This window comes from Hyla sarda, unplaced genomic scaffold, assembly GCF_029499605.1.
Source record: "Hyla sarda isolate aHylSar1 unplaced genomic scaffold, aHylSar1.hap1 scaffold_1329, whole genome shotgun sequence".
NCBI lineage: Eukaryota > Metazoa > Chordata > Amphibia > Anura > Hylidae > Hyla > Hyla sarda.
In genome coordinates, this window is record NW_026607954.1 from 81150 (window position 1) to 99503 (window position 18354).

The window sequence follows — 18354 nt, forward strand, 5'->3', positions numbered from 1 at the left end:
TTGTTTACACTCTGCAAGGCCTGTGGAAGTGAGTGACATCATAGCACTGTAGTTCTGAGGGTTCTAGATGGATGCAACAATCTCCTGTTGCTTCTATGAAGGCCATAATAGACGACATCACCAAACAGCTCCATAGTCACATACACAGCAAAGGAGAGATGTTGTTTACACCTAGTGATGTCAGTGGTATTGAGTGACATCACAGCACAGTGCTAAGGCTCCTGGGCCTGGACACAGCAGCGGCTGCAATATCTCAACGGAGAATACGTTTATATATATGTGTGTGTGTGCGCGTATATATATATATATATATATATATATATATATTTCTCCGCCGAAATCACTTTTAAACCCATTTCCACCTTTTTTTCCCTTCTCTTCCTCTTACTTTTTTTTCACGTTTTTTTACGTTTTTCTCCTTTTCGCCTCTTTTCTGGGCGTATTATTCTTCTTTTTCTTCTTTTTTTTCGTCTAATGCATACCCCATCAGTGCAGCAATGCTTATTCAATACCGCCAGCAGATGGAGACACTGGGGGATAATTTTCTAAGGATTTATACTGATTTTTCCTGTCTGAATTTGTCGCACAGAAAGTTGCAGGCCAAATATGTGTGACATTTCTGCGACTTTAGCTTCTAGAGCATTTTTACAACATTATACATAGGTGCTGAATACATAAAAAGCGACTGTTCAGCGACAGACAAGTCGCATCGGCTGAAAGTAGGCCAGAATGTCAGTCCATGTTGGAGCAGGTTTAGATACAGTCTAAAGTATAGATCTCAAAGTCTGTGCACAGAATTTAGCAAGGGCCTCGCACCTTCTGATGCATCAGGTAGGTGCACAATAGCATAGCCTAACCCTCTGTACTTTGGTCTATATTGATGCGGGACATAGACAGCCAGCTGATGACCAATCCATTAGTGCAATGGATGGCTGGAAGCATTTGTCTTTGCCTTTGCAATACCACAGAAGCAATGCATGGTCAATGTACAGCAATGACACACCTGTGTGAACAGCCAGGAGACCCCCCCCCCCCCCCCCCATGTTATGTTACATAGTTACATAGTTAGTACGGTCGAAAAAAGACATATGTCCATCAAGTTCAACCAGGGAATTAAGGGGTAGGGGTGTGGCGCGATATTGGGGAAGGGATGAGATTTTATATTTCTTCATAAGCATTAATCTTATTTTGTCAATTAGGAACATTCAGCACCCACCCGCTATCAAGGCAGCTGCCTATCATGTCATGCCCTACCTGCACAGGTGTGCTGGCTACTCAAATGATCCAATTAAGGAGGCCATTTAGTCAGCAGCAGCAGAAGTCCTGTGCCTGGACGCTCCAACAGCGGCCAGACACAAGCAGAAGCAGCAGCAGCAGCACCACCTTTTGTTTTTTGGCTGCAGCAGCAAGGCCCACAGGGCTGGCTAGCTGGCTAGCCAGCAAGCAGGTAGCAATGAAAGTAGGAATCTTTCTTTTTAACCCTGTAAGGGGGTGGTGCACTGTACCCGAAGATACTGCCATATCGGGTCAATGCATAGGGCGACGGAAGCAAGCTTCGAAATCGGCCCCCGTTCTCAAAAATCCATTTAATATATGGTCCCCAGATAGGGGACGTATCAGATATTAAACTGATAAGAACAGATACTACACTTGATCTTAGCCAAAAGGCCGAGAAGCGATAACCGTGAAAGGGGCGGGCCCAACAAGGTCCCCTTCATGGGCACTATCACTGCTTGCTGTCAGGGAGGCTGCCAGACAATTTTCCATGCACACTCTGGGCTGGGGGGCAGTCAACCACCAGTACACACAGCAGAACCTAAACCCATACCATTATTGCTAAGCAGCAAGACAGGGGCCCATTGCACTCCCACGGGGCCTTTTTAAATGCAATCCATAACCCGGATTTGCCAGGAACCCTTCTTACTCCTCCTACTTGCATGTGACACTGGGCTTAGGATCTGCATAGGAAACACACACACAAGCACACACCTACCTTTGTTGCCTGCAGATGCCTCCTTGGCTGTCCCCAAACGGTATCAAACCAACACCCACGGGAAGCTGTAAGCATAGAGGACATGCCTGCACCCCATTGGACTTACCTGTGTGGGTTAAATCCGGGTTATTTGACAACCTATGGCGGTGATGGTTCTGCTCAGGCAGAGCAGTGCTGATGCTCCTCATAAAGCTGTCGCTGCTGTGAAGGTTCTAGGTGACATCACAAATCCCTATGGTTACATACACAACAAAGCTGGGTTGTTGTTGTTTACACTCTGCAAGGCCTGTGGAAGTGAGTGACATCATAGCACTGTAGTTCTGAGGGTTCTAGATGGATGCAACAATCTCCTGTTGCTTCTATGAAGGCCATAATAGACGACATCACCAAACAGCTCCATAGTCACATACACAGCAAAGGAGAGATGTTGTTTACACCTAGTGATGTCAGTGGTATTGAGTGACATCACAGCACAGTGCTAAGGCTCCTGGGCCTGGACACAGCAGCGGCTGCAATATCTCAACGGAGAATACGTTTATATATATGTGTGTGTGTGCGCGTATATATATATATATATATATATATATATATATATATATTTCTCCGCCGAAATCACTTTTAAACCCATTTCCACCTTTTTTTCCCTTCTCTTCCTCTTACTTTTTTTTCACGTTTTTTTACGTTTTTCTCCTTTTCGCCTCTTTTCTGGGCGTATTATTCTTCTTTTTCTTCTTTTTTTTCGTCTAATGCATACCCCATCAGTGCAGCAATGCTTATTCAATACCGCCAGCAGATGGAGACACTGGGGGATAATTTTCTAAGGATTTATACTGATTTTTCCTGTCTGAATTTGTCGCACAGAAAGTTGCAGGCCAAATATGTGTGACATTTCTGCGACTTTAGCTTCTAGAGCATTTTTACAACATTATACATAGGTGCTGAATACATAAAAAGCGACTGTTCAGCGACAGACAAGTCGCATCGGCTGAAAGTAGGCCAGAATGTCAGTCCATGTTGGAGCAGGTTTAGATACAGTCTAAAGTATAGATCTCAAAGTCTGTGCACAGAATTTAGCAAGGGCCTCGCACCTTCTGATGCATCAGGTAGGTGCACAATAGCATAGCCTAACCCTCTGTACTTTGGTCTATATTGATGCGGGACATAGACAGCCAGCTGATGACCAATCCATTAGTGCAATGGATGGCTGGAAGCATTTGTCTTTGCCTTTGCAATACCACAGAAGCAATGCATGGTCAATGTACAGCAATGACACACCTGTGTGAACAGCCAGGAGACCCCCCCCCCCCCCCCCCCCATGTTATGTTACATAGTTACATAGTTAGTACGGTCGAAAAAAGACATATGTCCATCAAGTTCAACCAGGGAATTAAGGGGTAGGGGTGTGGCGCGATATTGGGGAAGGGATGAGATTTTATATTTCTTCATAAGCATTAATCTTATTTTGTCAATTAGGAACATTCAGCACCCACCCGCTATCAAGGCAGCTGCCTATCATGTCATGCCCTACCTGCACAGGTGTGCTGGCTACTCAAATGATCCAATTAAGGAGGCCATTTAGTCAGCAGCAGCAGAAGTCCTGTGCCTGGACGCTCCAACAGCGGCCAGACACAAGCAGAAGCAGCAGAAGCAGCAGCAGCAGCACCACCTTTTGTTTTTTGGCTGCAGCAGCAAGGCCCACAGGGCTGGCTAGCTGGCTAGCCAGCAAGCAGGTAGCAATGAAAGTAGGAATCTTTCTTTTTAACCCTGTAAGGGGGTGGTGCACTGTACCCGAAGATACTGCCATATCGGGTCAATGCATAGGGCGACGGAAGCAAGCTTCGAAATCGGCCCCCGTTCTCAAAAATCCATTTAATATATGGTCCCCAGATAGGGGACGTATCAGATATTAAACTGATAAGAACAGATACTACACTTGATCTTAGCCAAAAGGCCGAGAAGCGATAACCGTGAAAGGGGCGGGCCCAACAAGGTCCCCTTCATGGGCTCTATCACTGCTTGCTGTCAGGGAGGCTGCCAGACAATTTTCCATGCACACTCTGGGCTGGGGGGCAGTCAACCACCAGTACACACAGCAGAACCTAAACCCATACCATTATTGCTAAGCAGCAAGACAGGGGCCCATTGCACTCCCACGGGGCCTTTTTAAATGCAATCCATAACCCGGATTTGCCAGGAACCCTTCTTACTCCTCCTACTTGCATGTGACACTGGGCTTAGGATCTGCATAGGAAACACACACACAAGCACACACCTACCTTTGTTGCCTGCAGATGCCTCCTTGGCTGTCCCCAAACGGTATCAAACCAACACCCACGGGAAGCTGTAAGCATAGAGGACATGCCTGCACCCCATTGGACTTACCTGTGTGGGTTAAATCCGGGTTATTTGACAACCTATGGCGGTGATGGTTCTGCTCAGGCAGAGCAGTGCTGATGCTCCTCATAAAGCTGTCGCTGCTGTGAAGGTTCTAGGTGACATCACAAATCCCTATGGTTACATACACAACAAAGCTGGGTTGTTGTTGTTTACACTCTGCAAGGCCTGTGGAAGTGAGTGACATCATAGCACTGTAGTTCTGAGGGTTCTAGATGGATGCAACAATCTCCTGTTGCTTCTATGAAGGCCATAATAGACGACATCACCAAACAGCTCCATAGTCACATACACAGCAAAGGAGAGATGTTGTTTACACCTAGTGATGTCAGTGGTATTGAGTGACATCACAGCACAGTGCTAAGGCTCCTGGGCCTGGACACAGCAGCGGCTGCAATATCTCAACGGAGAATACGTTTATATATATGTGTGTGTGTGCGCGTATATATATATATATATATATATATATATATTTCTCCGCCGAAATCACTTTTAAACCCATTTCCACCTTTTTTTCCCTTCTCTTCCTCTTACTTTTTTTTCACGTTTTTTTACGTTTTTCTCCTTTTCGCCTCTTTTCTGGGCGTATTATTCTTCTTTTTCTTCTTTTTTTTCGTCTAATGCATACCCCATCAGTGCAGCAATGCTTATTCAATACCGCCAGCAGATGGAGACACTGGGGGATAATTTTCTAAGGATTTATACTGATTTTTCCTGTCTGAATTTGTCGCACAGAAAGTTGCAGGCCAAATATGTGTGACATTTCTGCGACTTTAGCTTCTAGAGCATTTTTACAACATTATACATAGGTGCTGAATACATAAAAAGCGACTGTTCAGCGACAGACAAGTCGCATCGGCTGAAAGTAGGCCAGAATGTCAGTCCATGTTGGAGCAGGTTTAGATACAGTCTAAAGTATAGATCTCAAAGTCTGTGCACAGAATTTAGCAAGGGCCTCGCACCTTCTGATGCATCAGGTAGGTGCACAATAGCATAGCCTAACCCTCTGTACTTTGGTCTATATTGATGCGGGACATAGACAGCCAGCTGATGACCAATCCATTAGTGCAATGGATGGCTGGAAGCATTTGTCTTTGCCTTTGCAATACCACAGAAGCAATGCATGGTCAATGTACAGCAATGACACACCTGTGTGAACAGCCAGGAGACCCCCCCCCCCCCCCCATGTTATGTTACATAGTTACATAGTTAGTACGGTCGAAAAAAGACATATGTCCATCAAGTTCAACCAGGGAATTAAGGGGTAGGGGTGTGGCGCGATATTGGGGAAGGGATGAGATTTTATATTTCTTCATAAGCATTAATCTTATTTTGTCAATTAGGAACATTCAGCACCCACCCGCTATCAAGGCAGCTGCCTATCATGTCATGCCCTACCTGCACAGGTGTGCTGGCTACTCAAATGATCCAATTAAGGAGGCCATTTAGTCAGCAGCAGCAGAAGTCCTGTGCCTGGACGCTCCAACAGCGGCCAGACACAAGCAGAAGCAGCAGAAGCAGCAGCAGCAGCACCACCTTTTGTTTTTTGGCTGCAGCAGCAAGGCCCACAGGGCTGGCTAGCTGGCTAGCCAGCAAGCAGGTAGCAATGAAAGTAGGAATCTTTCTTTTTAACCCTGTAAGGGGGTGGTGCACTGTACCCGAAGATACTGCCATATCGGGTCAATGCATAGGGCGACGGAAGCAAGCTTCGAAATCGGCCCCCGTTCTCAAAAATCCATTTAATATATGGTCCCCAGATAGGGGACGTATCAGATATTAAACTGATAAGAACAGATACTACACTTGATCTTAGCCAAAAGGCCGAGAAGCGATAACCGTGAAAGGGGCGGGCCCAACAAGGTCCCCTTCATGGGCACTATCACTGCTTGCTGTCAGGGAGGCTGCCAGACAATTTTCCATGCACACTCTGGGCTGGGGGGCAGTCAACCACCAGTACACACAGCAGAACCTAAACCCATACCATTATTGCTAAGCAGCAAGACAGGGGCCCATTGCACTCCCACGGGGCCTTTTTAAATGCAATCCATAACCCGGATTTGCCAGGAACCCTTCTTACTCCTCCTACTTGCATGTGACACTGGGCTTAGGATCTGCATAGGAAACACACACACAAGCACACACCTACCTTTGTTGCCTGCAGATGCCTCCTTGGCTGTCCCCAAACGGTATCAAACCAACACCCACGGGAAGCTGTAAGCATAGAGGACATGCCTGCACCCCATTGGACTTACCTGTGTGGGTTAAATCCGGGTTATTTGACAACCTATGGCGGTGATGGTTCTGCTCAGGCAGAGCAGTGCTGATGCTCCTCATAAAGCTGTCGCTGCTGTGAAGGTTCTAGGTGACATCACAAATCCCTATGGTTACATACACAACAAAGCTGGGTTGTTGTTGTTTACACTCTGCAAGGCCTGTGGAAGTGAGTGACATCATAGCACTGTAGTTCTGAGGGTTCTAGATGGATGCAACAATCTCCTGTTGCTTCTATGAAGGCCATAATAGACGACCTCACCAAACAGCTCCATAGTCACATACACAGCAAAGGAGAGATGTTGTTTACACCTAGTGATGTCAGTGGTATTGAGTGACATCACAGCACAGTGCTAAGGCTCCTGGGCCTGGACACAGCAGCGGCTGCAATATCTCAACGGAGAATACGTTTATATATATGTGTGTGTGTGCGCGTATATATACATATATATATATATATATATATATATATATATATATATATATATATATTTCTCCGCCGAAATCACTTTTAAACCCATTTCCACCTTTTTTTCCCTTCTCTTCCTCTTACTTTTTTTTCACGTTTTTTTACGTTTTTCTCCTTTTCGCCTCTTTTCTGGGCGTATTATTCTTCTTTTTCTTCTTTTTTTTCGTCTAATGCATACCCCATCAGTGCAGCAATGCTTATTCAATACCGCCAGCAGATGGAGACACTGGGGGATAATTTTCTAAGGATTTATACTGATTTTTCCTGTCTGAATTTGTCGCACAGAAAGTTGCAGGCCAAATATGTGTGACATTTCTGCGACTTTAGCTTCTAGAGCATTTTTACAACATTATACATAGGTGCTGAATACATAAAAAGCGACTGTTCAGCGACAGACAAGTCGCATCGGCTGAAAGTAGGCCAGAATGTCAGTCCATGTTGGAGCAGGTTTAGATACAGTCTAAAGTATAGATCTCAAAGTCTGTGCACAGAATTTAGCAAGGGCCTCGCACCTTCTGATGCATCAGGTAGGTGCACAATAGCATAGCCTAACCCTCTGTACTTTGGTCTATATTGATGCGGGACATAGACAGCCAGCTGATGACCAATCCATTAGTGCAATGGATGGCTGGAAGCATTTGTCTTTGCCTTTGCAATACCACAGAAGCAATGCATGGTCAATGTACAGCAATGACACACCTGTGTGAACAGCCAGGAGACCCCCCCCCCCCCCCCCCCCATGTTATGTTACATAGTTACATAGTTAGTACGGTCGAAAAAAGACATATGTCCATCAAGTTCAACCAGGGAATTAAGGGGTAGGGGTGTGGCGCGATATTGGGGAAGGGATGAGATTTTATATTTCTTCATAAGCATTAATCTTATTTTGTCAATTAGGAACATTCAGCACCCACCCGCTATCAAGGCAGCTGCCTATCATGTCATGCCCTACCTGCACAGGTGTGCTGGCTACTCAAATGATCCAATTAAGGAGGCCATTTAGTCAGCAGCAGCAGAAGTCCTGTGCCTGGACGCTCCAACAGCGGCCAGACACAAGCAGAAGCAGCAGAAGCAGCAGCAGCAGCACCACCTTTTGTTTTTTGGCTGCAGCAGCAAGGCCCACAGGGCTGGCTAGCTGGCTAGCCAGCAAGCAGGTAGCAATGAAAGTAGGAATCTTTCTTTTTAACCCTGTAAGGGGGTGGTGCACTGTACCCGAAGATACTGCCATATCGGGTCAATGCATAGGGCGACGGAAGCAAGCTTCGAAATCGGCCCCCGTTCTCAAAAATCCATTTAATATATGGTCCCCAGATAGGGGACGTATCAGATATTAAACTGATAAGAACAGATACTACACTTGATCTTAGCCAAAAGGCCGAGAAGCGATAACCGTGAAAGGGGCGGGCCCAACAAGGTCCCCTTCATGGGCACTATCACTGCTTGCTGTCAGGGAGGCTGCCAGACAATTTTCCATGCACACTCTGGGCTGGGGGGCAGTCAACCACCAGTACACACAGCAGAACCTAAACCCATACCATTATTGCTAAGCAGCAAGACAGGGGCCCATTGCACTCCCACGGGGCCTTTTTAAATGCAATCCATAACCCGGATTTGCCAGGAACCCTTCTTACTCCTCCTACTTGCATGTGACACTGGGCTTAGGATCTGCATAGGAAACACACACACAAGCACACACCTACCTTTGTTGCCTGCAGATGCCTCCTTGGCTGTCCCCAAACGGTATCAAACCAACACCCACGGGAAGCTGTAAGCATAGAGGACATGCCTGCACCCCATTGGACTTACCTGTGTGGGTTAAATCCGGGTTATTTGACAACCTATGGCGGTGATGGTTCTGCTCAGGCAGAGCAGTGCTGATGCTCCTCATAAAGCTGTCGCTGCTGTGAAGGTTCTAGGTGACATCACAAATCCCTATGGTTACATACACAACAAAGCTGGGTTGTTGTTGTTTACACTCTGCAAGGCCTGTGGAAGTGAGTGACATCATAGCACTGTAGTTCTGAGGGTTCTAGATGGATGCAACAATCTCCTGTTGCTTCTATGAAGGCCATAATAGACGACATCACCAAACAGCTCCATAGTCACATACACAGCAAAGGAGAGATGTTGTTTACACCTAGTGATGTCAGTGGTATTGAGTGACATCACAGCACAGTGCTAAGGCTCCTGGGCCTGGACACAGCAGCGGCTGCAATATCTCAACGGAGAATACGTTTATATATATGTGTGTGTGTGCGCGTATATATATATATATATATATATATATATATATATATATATTTCTCCGCCGAAATCACTTTTAAACCCATTTCCACCTTTTTTTCCCTTCTCTTCCTCTTACTTTTTTTTCACGTTTTTTTACGTTTTTCTCCTTTTCGCCTCTTTTCTGGGCGTATTATTCTTCTTTTTCTTCTTTTTTTTCGTCTAATGCATACCCCATCAGTGCAGCAATGCTTATTCAATACCGCCAGCAGATGGAGACACTGGGGGATAATTTTCTAAGGATTTATACTGATTTTTCCTGTCTGAATTTGTCGCACAGAAAGTTGCAGGCCAAATATGTGTGACATTTCTGCGACTTTAGCTTCTAGAGCATTTTTACAACATTATACATAGGTGCTGAATACATAAAAAGCGACTGTTCAGCGACAGACAAGTCGCATCGGCTGAAAGTAGGCCAGAATGTCAGTCCATGTTGGAGCAGGTTTAGATACAGTCTAAAGTATAGATCTCAAAGTCTGTGCACAGAATTTAGCAAGGGCCTTGCACCTTCTGATGCATCAGGTAGGTGCACAATAGCATAGCCTAACCCTCTGTACTTTGGTCTATATTGATGCGGGACATAGACAGCCAGCTGATGACCAATCCATTAGTGCAATGGATGGCTGGAAGCATTTGTCTTTGCCTTTGCAATACCACAGAAGCAATGCATGGTCAATGTACAGCAATGACACACCTGTGTGAACAGCCAGGAGACCCCCCCCCCCCCCCCCCATGTTATGTTACATAGTTACATAGTTAGTACGGTCGAAAAAAGACATATGTCCATCAAGTTCAACCAGGGAATTAAGGGGTAGGGGTGTGGCGCGATATTGGGGAAGGGATGAGATTTTATATTTCTTCATAAGCATTAATCTTATTTTGTCAATTAGGAACATTCAGCACCCACCCGCTATCAAGGCAGCTGCCTATCATGTCATGCCCTACCTGCACAGGTGTGCTGGCTACTCAAATGATCCAATTAAGGAGGCCATTTAGTCAGCAGCAGCAGAAGTCCTGTGCCTGGACGCTCCAACAGCGGCCAGACACAAGCAGAAGCAGCAGAAGCAGCAGCAGCAGCACCACCTTTTGTTTTTTGGCTGCAGCAGCAAGGCCCACAGGGCTGGCTAGCTGGCTAGCCAGCAAGCAGGTAGCAATGAAAGTAGGAATCTTTCTTTTTAACCCTGTAAGGGGGTGGTGCACTGTACCCGAAGATACTGCCATATCGGGTCAATGCATAGGGCGACGGAAGCAAGCTTCGAAATCGGCCCCCGTTCTCAAAAATCCATTTAATATATGGTCCCCAGATAGGGGACGTATCAGATATTAAACTGATAAGAACAGATACTACACTTGATCTTAGCCAAAAGGCCGAGAAGCGATAACCGTGAAAGGGGCGGGCCCAACAAGGTCCCCTTCATGGGCACTATCACTGCTTGCTGTCAGGGAGGCTGCCAGACAATTTTCCATGCACACTCTGGGCTGGGGGGCAGTCAACCACCAGTACACACAGCAGAACCTAAACCCATACCATTATTGCTAAGCAGCAAGACAGGGGCCCATTGCACTCCCACGGGGCCTTTTTAAATGCAATCCATAACCCGGATTTGCCAGGAACCCTTCTTACTCCTCCTACTTGCATGTGACACTGGGCTTAGGATCTGCATAGGAAACACACACACAAGCACACACCTACCTTTGTTGCCTGCAGATGCCTCCTTGGCTGTCCCCAAACGGTATCAAACCAACACCCACGGGAAGCTGTAAGCATAGAGGACATGCCTGCACCCCATTGGACTTACCTGTGTGGGTTAAATCCGGGTTATTTGACAACCTATGGCGGTGATGGTTCTGCTCAGGCAGAGCAGTGCTGATGCTCCTCATAAAGCTGTCGCTGCTGTGAAGGTTCTAGGTGACATCACAAATCCCTATGGTTACATACACAACAAAGCTGGGTTGTTGTTGTTTACACTCTGCAAGGCCTGTGGAAGTGAGTGACATCATAGCACTGTAGTTCTGAGGGTTCTAGATGGATGCAACAATCTCCTGTTGCTTCTATGAAGGCCATAATAGACGACATCACCAAACAGCTCCATAGTCACATACACAGCAAAGGAGAGATGTTGTTTACACCTAGTGATGTCAGTGGTATTGAGTGACATCACAGCACAGTGCTAAGGCTCCTGGGCCTGGACACAGCAGCGGCTGCAATATCTCAACGGAGAATACGTTTATATATATGTGTGTGTGTGCGCGTATATATATATATATATATATATATATATATATATATATATATATATTTCTCCGCCGAAATCACTTTTAAACCCATTTCCACCTTTTTTTCCCTTCTCTTCCTCTTACTTTTTTTTCACGTTTTTTTACGTTTTTCTCCTTTTCGCCTCTTTTCTGGGCGTATTATTCTTCTTTTTCTTCTTTTTTTTCGTCTAATGCATACCCCATCAGTGCAGCAATGCTTATTCAATACCGCCAGCAGATGGAGACACTGGGGGATAATTTTCTAAGGATTTATACTGATTTTTCCTGTCTGAATTTGTCGCACAGAAAGTTGCAGGCCAAATATGTGTGACATTTCTGCGACTTTAGCTTCTAGAGCATTTTTACAACATTATACATAGGTGCTGAATACATAAAAAGCGACTGTTCAGCGACAGACAAGTCGCATCGGCTGAAAGTAGGCCAGAATGTCAGTCCATGTTGGAGCAGGTTTAGATACAGTCTAAAGTATAGATCTCAAAGTCTGTGCACAGAATTTAGCAAGGGCCTCGCACCTTCTGATGCATCAGGTAGGTGCACAATAGCATAGCCTAACCCTCTGTACTTTGGTCTATATTGATGCGGGACATAGACAGCCAGCTGATGACCAATCCATTAGTGCAATGGATGGCTGGAAGCATTTGTCTTTGCCTTTGCAATACCACAGAAGCAATGCATGGTCAATGTACAGCAATGACACACCTGTGTGAACAGCCAGGAGACCCCCCCCCCCCCCCCATGTTATGTTACATAGTTACATAGTTAGTACGGTCGAAAAAAGACATATGTCCATCAAGTTCAACCAGGGAATTAAGGGGTAGGGGTGTGGCGCGATATTGGGGAAGGGATGAGATTTTATATTTCTTCATAAGCATTAATCTTATTTTGTCAATTAGGAACATTCAGCACCCACCCGCTATCAAGGCAGCTGCCTATCATGTCATGCCCTACCTGCACAGGTGTGCTGGCTACTCAAATGATCCAATTAAGGAGGCCATTTAGTCAGCAGCAGCAGAAGTCCTGTGCCTGGACGCTCCAACAGCGGCCAGACACAAGCAGAAGCAGCAGAAGCAGCAGCAGCAGCACCACCTTTTGTTTTTTGGCTGCAGCAGCAAGGCCCACAGGGCTGGCTAGCTGGCTAGCCAGCAAGCAGGTAGCAATGAAAGTAGGAATCTTTCTTTTTAACCCTGTAAGGGGGTGGTGCACTGTACCCGAAGATACTGCCATATCGGGTCAATGCATAGGGCGACGGAAGCAAGCTTCGAAATCGGCCCCCGTTCTCAAAAATCCATTTAATATATGGTCCCCAGATAGGGGACGTATCAGATATTAAACTGATAAGAACAGATACTACACTTGATCTTAGCCAAAAGGCCGAGAAGCGATAACCGTGAAAGGGGCGGGCCCAACAAGGTCCCCTTCATGGGCACTATCACTGCTTGCTGTCAGGGAGGCTGCCAGACAATTTTCCATGCACACTCTGGGCTGGGGGGCAGTCAACCACCAGTACACACAGCAGAACCTAAACCCATACCATTATTGCTAAGCAGCAAGACAGGGGCCCATTGCACTCCCACGGGGCCTTTTTAAATGCAATCCATAACCCGGATTTGCCAGGAACCCTTCTTACTCCTCCTACTTGCATGTGACACTGGGCTTAGGATCTACATAGGAAACACACACACAAGCACACACCTACCTTTGTTGCCTGCAGATGCCTCCTTGGCTGTCCCCAAACGGTATCAAACCAACACCCACGGGAAGCTGTAAGCATAGAGGACATGCCTGCACCCCATTGGACTTACCTGTGTGGGTTAAATCCGGGTTATTTGACAACCTATGGCGGTGATGGTTCTGCTCAGGCAGAGCAGTGCTGATGCTCCTCATAAAGCTGTCGCTGCTGTGAAGGTTCTAGGTGACATCACAAATCCCTATGGTTACATACACAACAAAGCTGGGTTGTTGTTGTTTACACTCTGCAAGGCCTGTGGAAGTGAGTGACATCATAGCACTGTAGTTCTGAGGGTTCTAGATGGATGCAACAATCTCCTGTTGCTTCTATGAAGGCCATAATAGACGACATCACCAAACAGCTCCATAGTCACATACACAGCAAAGGAGAGATGTTGTTTACACCTAGTGATGTCAGTGGTATTGAGTGACATCACAGCACAGTGCTAAGGCTCCTGGGCCTGGACACAGCAGCGGCTGCAATATCTCAACGGAGAATACGTTTATATATATGTGTGTGTGTGCGCGTATATATATATATATATATATATATATATATATATATATATATATTCTCCGCCGAAATCACTTTTAAACCCATTTCCACCTTTTTTTCCCTTCTCTTCCTCTTACTTTTTTTTCACGTTTTTTTACGTTTTTCTCCTTTTCGCCTCTTTTCTGGGCGTATTATTCTTCTTTTTCTTCTTTTTTTTCGTCTAATGCATACCCCATCAGTGCAGCAATGCTTATTCAATACCGCCAGCAGATGGAGACACTGGGGGATAATTTTCTAAGGATTTATACTGATTTTTCCTGTCTGAATTTGTCGCACAGAAAGTTGCAGGCCAAATATGTGTGACATTTCTGCGACTTTAGCTTCTAGAGCATTTTTACAACATTATACATAGGTGCTGAATACATAAAAAGCGACTGTTCAGCGACAGACAAGTCGCATCGGCTGAAAGTAGGCCAGAATGTCAGTCCATGTTGGAGCAGGTTTAGATACAGTCTAAAGTATAGATCTCAAAGTCTGTGCACAGAATTTAGCAAGGGCCTCGCACCTTCTGATGCATCAGGTAGGTGCACAATAGCATAGCCTAACCCTCTGTACTTTGGTCTATATTGATGCGGGACATAGACAGCCAGCTGATGACCAATCCATTAGTGCAATGGATGGCTGGAAGCATTTGTCTTTGCCTTTGCAATACCACAGAAGCAATGCATGGTCAATGTACAGCAATGACACACCTGTGTGAACAGCCAGGAGACCCCCCCCCCCCCCATGTTATGTTACATAGTTACATAGTTAGTACGGTCGAAAAAAGACATATGTCCATCAAGTTCAACCAGGGAATTAAGGGGTAGGGGTGTGGCGCGATATTGGGGAAGGGATGAGATTTTATATTTCTTCATAAGCATTAATCTTATTTTGTCAATTAGGAACATTCAGCACCCACCCGCTATCAAGGCAGCTGCCTATCATGTCATGCCCTACCTGCACAGGTGTGCTGGCTACTCAAATGATCCAATTAAGGAGGCCATTTAGTCAGCAGCAGCAGAAGTCCTGTGCCTGGACGCTCCAACAGCGGCCAGACACAAGCAGAAGCAGCAGAAGCAGCAGCAGCAGCACCACCTTTTGTTTTTTGGCTGCAGCAGCAAGGCCCACAGGGCTGGCTAGCTGGCTAGCCAGCAAGCAGGTAGCAATGAAAGTAGGAATCTTTCTTTTTAACCCTGTAAGGGGGTGGTGCACTGTACCCGAAGATACTGCCATATCGGGTCAATGCATAGGGCGACGGAAGCAAGCTTCGAAATCGGCCCCCGTTCTCAAAAATCCATTTAATATATGGTCCCCAGATAGGGGACGTATCAGATATTAAACTGATAATAACAGATTTTTTTTTTTTTTTTTTTTTTTTTTTTTTTTTGTGCACTGTACCCGAAGATACTGCCATATCGGGTCAATGCATAGGGCGACGGAAGCAAGCTTCGAAATCGGCCCCCGTTCTCAAAAATCCATTTAATATATGGTCCCCAGATAGGGGACGTATCAGATATTAAACTGATAAGAACAGATACTACACTTGATCTTAGCCAAAAGGCCGAGAAGCGATAACCGTGAAAGGGGCGGGCCCAACAAGGTCCCCTTCATGGGCACTATCACTGCTTGCTGTCAGGGAGGCTGCCAGACAATTTTCCATGCACACTCTGGGCTGGGGGGCAGTCAACCACCAGTACACACAGCAGAACCTAAACCCATACCATTATTGCTAAGCAGCAAGACAGGGGCCCATTGCACTCCCACGGGGCCTTTTTAAATGCAATCCATAACCCGGATTTGCCAGGAACCCTTCTTACTCCTCCTACTTGCATGTGACACTGGGCTTAGGATCTGCATAGGAAACACACACACAAGCACACACCTACCTTTGTTGCCTGCAGATGCCTCCTTGGCTGTCCCCAAACGGTATCAAACCAACACCCACGGGAAGCTGTAAGCATAGAGGACATGCCTGCACCCCATTGGACTTACCTGTGTGGGTTAAATCCGGGTTATTTGACAACCTATGGCGGTGATGGTTCTGCTCAGGCAGAGCAGTGCTGATGCTCCTCATAAAGCTGTCGCTGCTGTGAAGGTTCTAGGTGACATCACAAATCCCTATGGTTACATACACAACAAAGCTGGGTTGTTGTTGTTTACACTCTGCAAGGCCTGTGGAAGTGAGTGACATCATAGCACTGTAGTTCTGAGGGTTCTAGATGGATGCAACAATCTCCTGTTGCTTCTATGAAGGCCATAATAGACGACATCACCAAACAGCTCCATAGTCACATACACAGCAAAGGAGAGATGTTGTTTACACCTAGTGATGTCAGTGGTATTGAGTGACATCACAGCACAGTGCTAAGGCTCCTGGGCCTGGACACAGCAGCGGCTGCAATATCTCAACGGAGAATACGTTTATATATATGTGTGTGTGTGCGCGTATATATATATATATATATATATATATATATATATATATATATATATATTTCTCCGCCGAAATCACTTTTAAACCCATTTCCACCTTTTTTTCCCTTCTCTTCCTCTTACTTTTTTTTCACGTTTTTTTACGTTTTTCTCCTTTTCGCCTCTTTTCTGGGCGTATTATTCTTCTTTTTCTTCTTTTTTTTCGTCTAATGCATACCCCATCAATGCAGCAATGCTTATTCAATACCGCCAGCAGATGGAGACACTGGGGGATAATTTTCTAAGGATTTATACTGATTTTTCCTGTCTGAATTTGTCGCACAGAAAGTTGCAGGCCAAATATGTGTGACATTTCTGCGACTTTAGCTTCTAGAGCATTTTTACAACATTATACATAGGTGCTGAATACATAAAAAGCGACTGTTCAGCGACAGACAAGTCGCATCGGCTGAAAGTAGGCCAGAATGTCAGTCCATGTTGGAGCAGGTTTAGATACAGTCTAAAGTATAGATCTCAAAGTCTGTGCACAGAATTTAGCAAGGGCCTCGCACCTTCTGATGCATCAGGTAGGTGCACAATAGCATAGCCTAACCCTCTGTACTTTGGTCTATATTGATGCGGGACATAGACAGCCAGCTGATGACCAATCCATTAGTGCAATGGATGGCTGGAAGCATTTGTCTTTGCCTTTGCAATACCACAGAAGCAATGCATGGTCAATGTACAGCAATGACACACCTGTGTGAACAGCCAGGAGACCCCCCCCCCCCCCCCCCCCATGTTATGTTACATAGTTACATAGTTAGTACGGTCGAAAAAAGACATATGTCCATCAAGTTCAACCAGGGAATTAAGGGGTAGGGGTGTGGCGCGATATTGGGGAAGGGATGAGATTTTATATTTCTTCATAAGCATTAATCTTATTTTGTCAATTAGGAACATTCAGCACCCACCCGCTATCAAGGCAGCTGCCTATCATGTCATGCCCTACCTGCACAGGTGTGCTGGCTACTCAAATGATCCAATTAAGGAGGCCATTTAGTCAGCAGCAGCAGAAGTCCTGTGCCTGGACGCTCCAACAGCGGCCAGACACAAGCAGAAGCAGCAGAAGCAGCAGCAGCAGCACCACCTTTTGTTTTTTGGCTGCAGCAGCAAGGCCCACAGGGCTGGCTAGCTGGCTAGCCAGCAAGCAGGTAGCAATGAAAGTAGGAATCTTTCTTTTTAACCCTGTAAGGGGGTGGTGCACTGTACCCGAAGATACTGCCATATCGGGTCAATGCATAGGGCGACGGAAGCAAGCTTCGAAATCGGCCCCCGTTCTCAAAAATCCATTTAATATATGGTCCCCAGATAGGGGACGTATCAGATATTAAACTGATAAGAACAGATACTACACTTGATCTTAGCCAAAAGGCCGAGAAGCGATAACCGTGAAAGGGGCGGGCCCAACAAGGTCCCCTTCATGGGCACTATCACTGCTTGCTGTCAGGGAGGCTGCCAGACAATTTTCCATGCACACTCTGGGCTGGGGGGCAGTCAACCACCAGTACACACAGCAGAACCTAAACCCATACCATTATTGCTAAGCAGCAAGACAGGGGCCCATTGCACTCCCACGGGGCCTTTTTAAATGCAATCCATAACCCGGATTTGCCAGGAACCCTTCTTACTCCTCCTACTTGCATGTGACACTGGGCTTAGGATCTGCATAGGAAACACACACACAAGCACACACCTACCTTTGTTGCCTGCAGATGCCTCCTTGGCTGTCCCCAAACGGTATCAAACCAACACCCACGGGAAGCTGTAAGCATAGAGGACATGCCTGCACCCCATTGGACTTACCTGTGTGGGTTAAATCCGGGTTATTTGACAACCTATGGCGGTGATGGTTCTGCTCAGGCAGAGCAGTGCTGATGCTCCTCATAAAGCTGTCGCTGCTGTGAAGGTTCTAGGTGACATCACAAA

At 46.0% G+C, this 18354-nt stretch overlaps 8 non-coding genes and 1 pseudogene across 8 annotated transcripts; all 9 read right to left on the bottom strand.

The window, feature by feature from the left end:
* Nucleotides 1–1489: 1489 nt before the first annotated feature.
* On the bottom strand, nt 1490–1680 carry LOC130305711 (U2 spliceosomal RNA). The gene has a single exon (XR_008855158.1). It is a non-coding gene; the product is annotated as a U2 spliceosomal RNA (small nuclear RNA).
* Nucleotides 1681–3765: 2085 nt separating this feature from the next.
* On the bottom strand, nt 3766–3956 carry LOC130305712 (U2 spliceosomal RNA). Its single transcript, XR_008855159.1, has one exon. It is a non-coding gene; the product is annotated as a U2 spliceosomal RNA (small nuclear RNA).
* Nucleotides 3957–6029: 2073 nt separating this feature from the next.
* LOC130305714 (U2 spliceosomal RNA) lies at nt 6030–6220 on the bottom strand. Its single transcript, XR_008855160.1, has one exon. It is a non-coding gene; the product is annotated as a U2 spliceosomal RNA (small nuclear RNA).
* A 2103-nt stretch (nt 6221–8323) lies between these two features.
* On the bottom strand, nt 8324–8514 carry LOC130305716 (U2 spliceosomal RNA). Its single transcript, XR_008855162.1, has one exon. It is a non-coding gene; the product is annotated as a U2 spliceosomal RNA (small nuclear RNA).
* Nucleotides 8515–10599: 2085 nt separating this feature from the next.
* On the bottom strand, nt 10600–10790 carry LOC130305717 (U2 spliceosomal RNA). The gene has a single exon (XR_008855163.1). It is a non-coding gene; the product is annotated as a U2 spliceosomal RNA (small nuclear RNA).
* Nucleotides 10791–12879: 2089 nt separating this feature from the next.
* LOC130305718 (U2 spliceosomal RNA) lies at nt 12880–13070 on the bottom strand. The gene has a single exon (XR_008855165.1). It is a non-coding gene; the product is annotated as a U2 spliceosomal RNA (small nuclear RNA).
* Nucleotides 13071–15154: 2084 nt separating this feature from the next.
* On the bottom strand, nt 15155–15325 carry LOC130305723 (U2 spliceosomal RNA; annotated as a pseudogene).
* Nucleotides 15326–15335: 10 nt separating this feature from the next.
* On the bottom strand, nt 15336–15526 carry LOC130305720 (U2 spliceosomal RNA). Its single transcript, XR_008855167.1, has one exon. It is a non-coding gene; the product is annotated as a U2 spliceosomal RNA (small nuclear RNA).
* Nucleotides 15527–17621: 2095 nt separating this feature from the next.
* Nucleotides 17622–17812, bottom strand: LOC130305719 (U2 spliceosomal RNA). The gene has a single exon (XR_008855166.1). It is a non-coding gene; the product is annotated as a U2 spliceosomal RNA (small nuclear RNA).
* Between the last annotated feature and the right edge of the window lie 542 nt (nt 17813–18354).